At 32.2% G+C, this 11201-nt stretch overlaps 1 long non-coding RNA gene across 1 annotated transcript; it reads left to right on the top strand.

The window, feature by feature from the left end:
• The first annotated feature begins 229 nt into the window (after positions 1 to 229).
• On the top strand, positions 230 to 5669 carry LOC146999487 (uncharacterized). Its single transcript, XR_015043686.1, has 2 exons — positions 230 to 2676; positions 5327 to 5669. It is a non-coding gene; the product is annotated as an uncharacterized LOC146999487 (long non-coding RNA).
• The last annotated feature ends 5532 nt before the right edge of the window (positions 5670 to 11201 follow it).

The raw sequence follows: 11201 nt of genomic DNA, 5'->3' as shown, positions 1-11201 counted from the left end.
AACTAACCATAAATTTCTGAAATAAGAAATGCTAAAAAGTTAAAAAATAATAAAATTAAAATCACTTTTGTTAAAGATTACATTATTTTATCACTATAATTGATATTTTGTTGCTACTAAAAAGCACAGTTTAAAAATGAATTTTTGTAGATTTAAAGCAGATTCCAAAGGACAGGAAATTGTCTGCTGACAGTACCGGCTTCTTCCTCGTTTATCTAATTTGACAAAATGATACTAAATATCGCTCGAGGTTCTTCTATACGGTAGGGTCGACATTTTGTTCTGCAACCTTTAAAAAAAATATATTAAATATAAAAATTAATGTTTAGAGGTATACATTAATTCTAAAGAAAATTAATTAGAAATTTATAGCTCTTGACTACAAGGCGTAAGTAAAATAAATAAAAATATAATTTATTATTTTACATGAATTTTATAATATTGTATAAAAAAGTATAGCTATACTATGACACAGTATTCGAAGAATCGAAATGAAACTCAAAGGAAGAGCTCCGAGGAAACGAAAAGAGCAAATAATCAAGACTCCGCAAGATCTAGATTTGCGGCTAGAAAAGGAGCGCCAGGGCAATGAAAAGAGCCAATAATAAGGGCTCAGAAGGAGAAAGGACAACTGGGAGTCCGAGGAGAAAATTGAGCACCTTTAATCTACGTACTTTAAACAGATCCTCACATTGTCTGATGAAAAAAAAAAAAAAAAAAAAAAAAAAAAAGTCCATAAATTTGCAAACGAGTGGTCGTTTTCCTTACATGCATCGTTTATTTAATGTTTTGTTTTTTAAATATTATTTGGAACACAAGCAATCCAAAAGCACACATATATACATACACAACACACACACATAATAAAAAGGTCAGAGACGTTTCCGGTAATTAATGAAGTAAAGAATGTTAGGGTTTACATAAGAGGAAATCAAATTTTTTCCCAACAAGAGCTCTCCGTGAACTGTTAGGCTGCTATCACACATCCATTTGTTTCGGAAGAACAATTGTTTGGAACAATTTTTCTGCTTTGTCACAATAGCCAATCAGCACAGATCAATTTGGGGTTAACGCAGGGAAAACTGGTTCTTAATTACAATCGAACTGATAGCTGATTGGTTGAAAACGGACAATTTGCAATTTTTTTCGAAAAGAAGGAAAAAATCGCGCATCTTTCTTTCAATAGTAAACCAGGCAGAAAAATTGTCCGAAACGTTTATTCGTGTAAAACAAATGCATGTGTGATATGGGCCTTAAAAGACTATCGCTCCGTTTTCGCTGCATCGCTGAGTAAAGCGAATCGATTCTTTGAATCAGTTCCGGAGCGGATAGTCCTACTCTGGCTTGTGACGACGTGGAATGCAGTTTGCTTGAAAGTCAAGTCCCTAGTCTTTAGCAGCAAGTACTATGCATCCAGTTCTTTCATATATGTATTGCATGATCAAAGTGAGATCTCTTTATTCAAATTTACCTTAAAATATGCTGCAGTCTTTTAATTTTATTTAAAAGTCGTAAAGTAGTAAACAGGCAGATAAAGGAAGCTAACTATCATCTTTTAAGCATTAAGCATGAATATGGTGTATCATTCTTCTACGTAATATCTTAGCGATCACTAATTGGCATTCCTTCAGCGTAATAGGGGAGTAATTTCAGCGGGAATGGTTCTAACTAAAAGTGATACCGAGGAATAATCCTATATTTATAAGTTAAATCTTATAATAAAGAAAAAAGGAGAGGTACTTACGTATTAAATCAACAACCTTGGCGCAATCTAGCAACTTTATGCAGATAGAAAGGTAAAAGCTACTTATCAGGTGCAAGTTTATGATTTTCGACTTTTCTTTAAATGATTTCCAAGTCATCGATATTTATCGTTAATCGCGAAGCATTATCAGCATATATAAAAAAAAACTTTAGTAATTTAAAATACAAATTTTAATTATTATATAAGGATTGCATGATATAAAAAGTAAAACACATTTTTTGCAAAATTGTTCTGTAATTTTTATGCTGGGATCTCTCCGAATACACAGCAGTCTACGCTTTAAAAAAAAAAAAAAAAAAAAAAAAAAAATCAGACAGCCGTGTATCGTACTGGCATCGCTCACAGTTTCAGCATCATTATTAGGCTGCCTATCAAACGCATCTCATTATTCTTCTCTTCAGCGATTTTACGATAAAAATACTGCACTCTTGCAAAACTTTTACTGCAATTTCGTCCATTGCTGGCAAATTACACAACCGAATGTTTTAAATTGAATTTCAGAGGGGAAAAAAAGGGGAAGATATCACGATTTGTCTATGAAAAACTTTAGAACAACAAAAAGAAAACTGAAGAAAATGTTGGCATTGCTTGACTGAAAAGTTGTTATGAGTATGGTTACCAGAAGAATGTTTATGCTCAACGGTTGCCAGTAAGGCTCCTATAAACCAGGCTGAATCATCAGGCATTCGCGCTCCCAGATTTAATGGCGGCTGAGTGGTTAAGGTGCAACAATTTTTTGTGTTTTTTTTTTGTGTAAAATGGGCGGATGTACAGCTATTAATTGTTCAAATCATTCACGGAAAGGTCATACATTGGTAAAATTTCCTAAAAATGAAGAAAGAAGAAAAATATGGGTAAATAATTGCCGAAGAGACAATTGGAAACCTGGTCCAGGCGCTGAACTTTGCTTAGTAAGTATAATGTTAATTACGCCTTCATTTAGAGTTTATATCTTCTCTGATGTTTATAATGTGCAAGTAAAGTGAAATTCTTGTGTACAATAACCTGAGTATCTGCTAATTTCTGTAATAATAGCTATAATTAAATTAGTCTAGGGTTAATGTACCCGTCGCCAAACATCGCCAATGTAGATGTTTTGAATATGGAAAAGAAATTTCTCTTCTAATATAAAGCGCGGATTTTGTTTTCCTGTGCTAATTGTGGAATTTATACTAATGTAACATGAAAATCATTAGCATATTGAAATTTATTAAAAAATAAATAATAATTTGGAAAGTCAAGATAAAATCTGAATGTTTGCTAAAGATATATGTAACATTATACTATAGTTGCAATATCGTTGGAATGATATATAAATTTTTCTTTATTTTATAATCACTATTGTTAAAAAGTTAGATGAGTTGTTTATGCACGGTGCCCACTACTGTTTCTTGGTTAAAATAACTTCCAGAATTTTGACATTGACATCTGAAGTCAATAGAATAAATTGAATAGTGTGAGACAAAATATATATAATCTGACTTCAATAATTGCAAGGATTGTGCAAGTTTATTTATAATCACAGTATTATACAATTTGGCAATGGAGTAAAGATTTAGAAATGAATGCAAAAATTCAAATTAGTATTTTCTTGTTTCTAATTATAGAAATATAGTCTATTTTCCAGTATAAAAGTTTTACTTAAAAGTATGGGAAAGCAGATTTGTTTCATGCATGATCTTTATAATACTGGTATGAAATGAATGAATTTTAATCTGTAAACAATTTTTTGTTAATATTGAAATGCGTTTCTTTGGGTACATTTTTAGGCACTTGTGGATCATGTCATACAACATGCAATAGAAAAAAGATGTCCGTGTGCATAAATTTTCCCATTGTGTTACTTCATTTTATCTAAATTTCAAGGATAATTCTTTTCATTTTTATATGGCATGTTATCAGTATAAAGGCTAGTGAAAATAAATTGGTATGTGTATCTGTTTTTGAAGTGTAATGCTTAAATAAAAAGATGGTGTGTGTTTCTTCATTTAAACAAAATTTCAAGGATAGTATTTTTCAGTGTTGTACGGTTTGTTATTTCTCAATGTAAAGTGTAACAAGGGGAAAAAAACTGGTATGGTATATCTGTTTTTTAAGCATGATAATTTTATTTATTTCTTTAGTGATGCATATATATAGAGAGAAGGTGTTTGGTCCAACTGAAGTTATAATAAATCTAATTTTACTAGATCTCTCCCTCCCCTCAGGTGTAGAAAATTTTCAAGTGCAGAAAGTTTATTTGCAGAATTAATTCATTTCTGATAAACTTATTATCATTAATTTTTTATATAACATGTTATTAAGTTACACAGACTACTGTGTAATAAAATTGTATTTAGGGCAAAAAATTAACTATAATTTTGCATCTGGTGACTAATATCATATGCTTCTAAGAATATTACTTTAACTTTTTCCATAATTTTTGTATTTCAGGAACATGAAACTGTTATTTTGATATACTTAAATAATAAAAGTGTGTATCTGAATCAATTAATGGATACAAATATTTTACAGTTATTTTTAGAAGATATTTGCCATATCGCTTCTAATAATTCATAAAGTATGTTAAAATATAGGTAAATAATTTGGTGCAGAATTCAAATTTAGGGTTTAAAATATAGTGAATCATAAGACTAAATGATTTTTATTGTCATGATTTGCCTGGGCTTAAGAATGTACTTTTCGCCCGGTGGAAATTGTCATCAAACTGTCCTGAACAGGCTTTTTGTTGATAATAACTTCCAGGCTTATCAGTACCTCCTTTTGAGTGGAGGGTATGCAAATATAGTACCCAATTTAAATTACATTGTGATTGTAATAATATTGTGGTATGAAATAAGTGATTATAATTACAATTTAGGTAATTGCATTGTAATTATATTACATTGTATCTGTGAACTCTTAATTTCATTACTTTATGCAATTATGTTGTAAGTGCATAATCTAATTGCAATAATATAATCTATTCGCAATTACAAAATAATTATAAATGCAGTTACATCTTAAATAGAGGCCATTTTAATACTTTTAAATTTTCGCAAGATAACTTCCCATTAAGGTTCATTTGGAGGAAACTATGCAAATATTAAAAAAGAAGTTATGCTAAATTTACATATTTTGTACAGTACTTTCTTGTTATAATGCTGTTCAATATATCTTCAATACTTTTGTAAATTTAACGACATTCTTTGCAATCACTGTGGTGCTTTAAAAAGAAGTTTCTTAGTTATGCTTTCTAATAAGAATGGGTTTAAAATTAAGTATTATGTATAATAACTAGCAGTTAAAAAAACTTGACTGCATGAAAATGCTGTTGCTGTGTAAAATAAAAAATAAGCTTTCTTTTATGCTTTGAAATGAATTACATGTGGTTAAGTCGTCCTTTTACAATTTAAGAATGTGGTTAACACACATTCTTAAATTGGACAGGTTTTATCTAAATTATTAGTATAAAATATATAAACTATGAATTATTTTGTAACATAACTCAAATTACAAAATTCATTCTATATACGTTCAAAGTTATTATCTTTTATGGAATAACTGTTTTTTTTAATTTAGGTAAAAACTGGATTTTTAGAAGTATTACAAATACAATGCAACACAAAGGTGATCTGATTGAAGAGGAAGGACTTTTTATTACGGTTTCTAGTTCGTATTTATATTACATTTGATGAAAAGCATCCAAAACACAGAATGCTGTACTTTCTTCTTCCATATTATGTTATGAAATATTTCACACATTTAAAAGAAAGTGTTTCTTCAGAATCTTGCACAATTATTTCCATGTACCTCAGACTTAAATGACAACATATTCTTAAGTAATTTTTTTAGTATGAATTTACAGTGTTTTTATGGAAATTTTTGTTAAAATGTCATTAAGATAAATTTATTTGCACACTCTACGCTTTAACTATTTCCCCATTTGACACTATTGAAAGTTTTTATTCATATCTTATTTATTATAGTCTGCTAACGAAACTGAAACATCTAAAGAATAAGTTATTTTGAATATGTTTACAAAATATACGCGAAATTTTTATTTAAGTGAAAACGTCTATATACTATTCGAGAATTAATAAATTATCCGAAAAGTTTATATGCGCTGAATACCGCGCGTCTATAAAATAAATCTTTAAAAAAACAGCAGACATTCAGCCAGCGTGTGCGATAAACGCGCCAAAATTGGCAGCGCGTTCACTCCCTCGCCAAGAGAGAAACGTTGGTGATTCAGCCTGGTTTACAGGAGCCTTAGTTGCCAGAGTTTGGCCCATTCTTGCAATTTGACAATTTCTATTGAGATGTTTGTGGTAATACGTAAGTTCCAAAACTGTTTTATTTACTTCAAGTATGAAATACATTGTTCGAAAATTTAGAAACTAACACATACAGTGTTAACTTGTTTATTGCTTAAAAAGTATTCAAAATTGCTACGCTTAACTATATGATACATTGGTGTTAGAATTTTAGCAGCAGTTTGAATAAAATATGTCTGGCATTAAACATAAAATTCTGTTCCGAGATTTCCTTTGTATTAAAAGTTTTGAATATAATAGATGCTGAGTGTCTGAAAGACAACACTGTTTAACACAGATTTTATTTTTGCAGAAGCGCTTTCAGAGATTCAAAACTATCGCCTTATTCACCTGCATTGAATTCAGTTAACTGTAGGGAATAGTGTTAACTAATTCAGGTAGCGTAAATAATATTGCGCAATCAACGTTGTTATTTGCCGCAAACAGGAGGCGATACTGTTGAATTGCTGTAAGAACTCCTGATAAAATAAAATCTGAGTAAATGAAAATTTGCTTTCCTCACACAGTTTCACTTATCGTTCTTTATCGAAACAGATGATAATTTTATGAAGCTTATGTTGATAGAATAAGATGTAGAATAAAGAAAGACGAATTTAGACGTTAGGTAATGTTGACTTAAACTGATTAGATCTTTCGAACAGATTTTCCTGGATGCCTGAAGATTATAAATGTATCCAAAACGATCTTACATTCTGCTGAAATCATTCAGATCTTACCGGGAAAAAAAGCTACGTATGATCAAAATCATTTCATATTCTGCTAAAATTGCCCAGTGCATTTAAAAGAGCTCCGACAGCAAGAATTGTTATCTTTGCTTAATCACAGTGCATGTGCACTTGTGATATCTTGTTTCAAATCTCTTCCTTCGTATACAGAAGAAACCATTTGTAAGTAAATAGCATGTGAAAAAATTATAAAAGACGCCTTTTATGCCAGATAATAACTGCTTTTTTGTTTCTCGCTTTGGCTGTTGCTGTGACTTATCTTACTTGTTTGACGGTAATGTCAGAACAATGTCATGGATTTTATCGTGATGAAGAGAGCAGGATTGCGTCATTCGTTGGCATAAGCCTTGGAAATATTATAGCCGAAATGCCAGTGCGACTTTGTCCAGCTCGCTCCAGTATTAAAGGAGAATCCCACTTGGGACATGTTCTAGTATCTCCCACCCCTTACTTCTAACCCGAAACCTTTCTCCTACTCAAACGAGAGAACTTTTAGTTCAACTTGTATTTCAAGTGCTTCCATAACGCAAAATATGTTAAACTATATGCTTACAATCATCAAAGCCTTTTCCTGTATTCGAACCTATCTGCAATGATACGGGCAGTCAGCAACGCTAACCATTATATTGATCAAAATGCTTTCATTCTTTAGCTATAACACAAATACCTATTTAAAAATAATCTGTACGATATAAACAGGATACAATGGCCCGTTTTACTAGAATTTTCATTCAGTCTTATATTTGTATTAATAATATTAATCATTTTTACACTTACAAAAGTGTTATGACTTATATACGTTATGGTTTATACTGTAGACACTGTATCATACTTTTCTAATTCATTGAGGATATTGTCGGGGTATTTTCTCCCTCCTTTCCACATGCCTTCTTGGTGTAATTGGAAGCAAACTCGGAAAGAATTCGAGAGGTCTAGGTCCGAATCCCGGCGAAGGCATTGCACATTTTTCACGTCTCTTGCTTCAAAGTAACCTAGACTCTTCAGTGAACCCGAAATAAAAGGTGGTGGACAATTATTCATCACCACCAGGATTTGGCGATTGGGTTCCCTAATCCCCAGTCGCCCTTTAAAAAGGGGAGTATATAAGGTATTGTTTTCCTCCTTTCTGCATATCTTTGTGCTGTAACGGTAGCACATAACGGCGTGTATTCGAGAGGTCCAGGGTTCAAGTCCCGGGGAGGGCATTGCACATTTTTCACGTTCCAACATCAAAACACCTAATGACTCTACAGGGTTTATTAAAGCAGTTTGAATAAATTTATAAAAATTCAGTTTCATGTAGAATATAAAGTATTAAAGAGCACAAAGAGAATGGATCTGGCATGACGATATAAACAGCTTAGACATATTTAGAATCGTCTTTTGTGTCAAGTCGAACTATAAACATATACACATGAGCGGAATTCAGACTTATGTTTCATTGCCTCTTCTATGCGTTGATCAAAAACAAGATTTTATTATTAAAACATCCTCTAGAAAAATACAGTATTTTTATGCATAGTAGTATAAAGTAGATATTTTATATTTGTTCTTTATTGTATCATAATTAGACTTCAAGTTTAAAATCTTTTACTTTAACAAGTGTACAAAAGAAGGAGAAAATATATTTTAAAGTGTCAAGTGTCACGTGCAGTTACTTAGAGCTGAGATACTTACTATTTATAGAGATATTTAATCTTTAGACACTATTAGAGGAAGTTTAGAAAATAGTTCTTTACTAAGATTAACTGTCTGTGCGCAATACACATTAATAAACAATATCTTACATTCGACAAAATTATCAACATCTTAGAATACTATCTTATATTATATGAGCCCAAAACTTCAGAATGTCAATGCAATCAGCATATTTTGGAAAAACTGAGAATGCAAAAATGATGAGACAACTTGGTAAAATGATTGGTAGCCAGCACTGCATTTTGCTTATACCTATTTAAATGAAATTTCAAATTTTGCGATGAGTCATTGATTTGAACTATTGTACTTCAAATGTGTTCAAGGTCATATGCATTGCGTTATTATTACACGAAACTTCAATTTCCTTATTCACTTCAGAATTATATTTTCAAGGGTGGATACCGGAAATTTAACACCGGGGGAAAAAAATTCATAAGACCGTTCGTTACCTTGACATGTTTTTATTTTCAAATCCTAACTGCCTACTTGTTGTTATATTTACTTTTAAATATGGTAACATTAACTATAAATTGAGAAAAATGAACCTTTTGTTCAGATTTGTGGACACCTTTAGTAGGGTATATCGTCATCTCTAACCGAAATGCAAACATTTCTTAGTTAGAAACATGCAAACAATTTCTTAGTCAATAACTTCTAAGTTCTCACGCTTTTGAAAGGAATGCGTGTTGTAAAAATGTATACATGCTGAATCGTGTTCTGAAGCTCAAGCAGAGTATTAATGATTGCAGTGATTTAAATCAACGTCCAAGTACATCTCGCATATGATGAGTCGAATTTAAACTGGGTGTATATGTAGGCCAAGTTATACAGTCAGTTCCTTCTCTTTCAAAATGTAGGACTCTGTGAGAGATAGAATTATTGCCCACTACGACGAAATTGTCATCTATTCTAAAGCTTCAAAGAAGAGAGATCTTGATCTTTATGTCTTTTTATCTTCAAGCAGTTACAGTTCTGTCGCAGTTCTGTCTAGTCATTCAAAATTATGGTTAGGCAATGATTCCTCCTGTATCTATGTCTGATGACCTGCTGACGCAATATCGATGTCTTACGACAATTTTATTAGGATTATCCAATGTTCCTATCTTACGCCTTCCCCCATATTGCAACACGTTTAAAACTATTTTCCATAGAAAACTACGTTCTCACTATTCTAGCGTCTAAAATTCTGAATTTTTACTGTGACACCTGACTAAAATGTGATAGACAATTTTCATCACCGAGATAGTTTCGCAAATGAGTTTTCTCCTTCCTCAATCGCTCTGCATAAAGGAGGAATGTAAAAGATTTTCGCCTTTCACACTACTTGCCTTCGTGGTGTAAGTGAGAGCACTTCCGGTTGGCAGTCGAAAGATACGGAATTCGAATCCCGACGAGGGTAAAGCCAGTTCCTTCTCGATATTGATTAATTTGAAATAAACATAGTGGCATTTGTTTTACTAATGAAACGTTAAGACACAATAACACGCCGAACAAATACTAATTCAGAAGTCAAACAACAAAAATCAGGGTTATATTATCAAAATTTTCACAGGACTAGTTTCGATGGTTTTACCGAACCACCATCCTCAGTTGCAAAACCGCAAATGAACAAGATAGGAAATAATGATTAGATAAGAAAGCCTGGGCAAGAATAAGCAAGTGGTGCCATCTGTTGGTGAAACCAGAACTAAAACATAATTTCTTTAAAGGCCGAAGGTAACCATCGAAACTAGTCCTGTGAAAATTTTGAAAATATAACGCTGATTTTTGTTGTTTGACTTCTGAATTAGTAATGAAACGTTGTTTAATTTATATCTTTTCTTATTGCTTTATGTCACCACGAGGTCCGCTCATTCTAGAATTTATGTAGATTTAAGTGGCAAGAGTTTTACTATAAAATCAGAAGAAACTACGAATAGCTGTGTATCAGAGTTTTGGCCTGCTTGCAGCAATTGCCATGCCGTATAATTTTTTCCATTGTTGGCGACTCCAAAGCTGGTATTGAATTGAAAAAAAATTGTAGGAAAAGGATAGATTTGGGTTTACTAAGTTGGAACTTATGCATTTCTGTCTTGGACTAGGCGAAGCTTTTAGCCGCAACTAAGATGAGATTCGTGTGGTGTATTTAATTATGGCAAAGCACACTAGGGCTATCTGCCTAAGGGAAGGGATTCCTTCGTGGAGAACTTTCTAAGGGAAACTGGTTCGTATACATGTTACACATGGGGAAAACCACGAAAACACCCATGCAGCCAGCCCGTTCGCGGGATTCGAACCTCGGACCGAACTACCAGTGTTCAGCGACTTTACCGCTCGGCCGCTGGTGGGCCTAAGATGAGATTGAATTTTTGAATTTATAGGAATTGTGAAAGAAGCTGATGTTTAAACCAGGTTTCCAATTGGTTGGTAACTTTGTTTTAATTTAATCCTCACAATTGGTGAAGGAAAGCAAATTTAAAGTTATATAACTTCTAAGTTTATTTGTTTAGAGCTAGAAATGCTGGTAGAAATAACTAACCTCACAGAAGCTCAGTACTACCTTCTTACTTTTACTGAAATTGAACTAGCTAACTTTAGTTGAACTCATACATGTGCTACAACTCTGTAAACTATTTCGTAATTTTATTCTTCTCAACCATTTCTTCCTCTGAACTCACATCTAACTCGTCTTCTTCTTTTCCAAAAACATCGTCTTTT

This window comes from Stegodyphus dumicola, chromosome 1 (genome assembly GCF_044657685.1).
Source record: "Stegodyphus dumicola isolate Sdum_Otavi_A_Nest chromosome 1, ASM4465768v1".
Lineage (NCBI taxonomy): Eukaryota > Metazoa > Arthropoda > Arachnida > Araneae > Eresidae > Stegodyphus > Stegodyphus dumicola.
The sequence above is the reverse complement of the archived record's forward strand: the minus strand, read 5'-3'. Positions and strand labels throughout refer to the sequence as shown.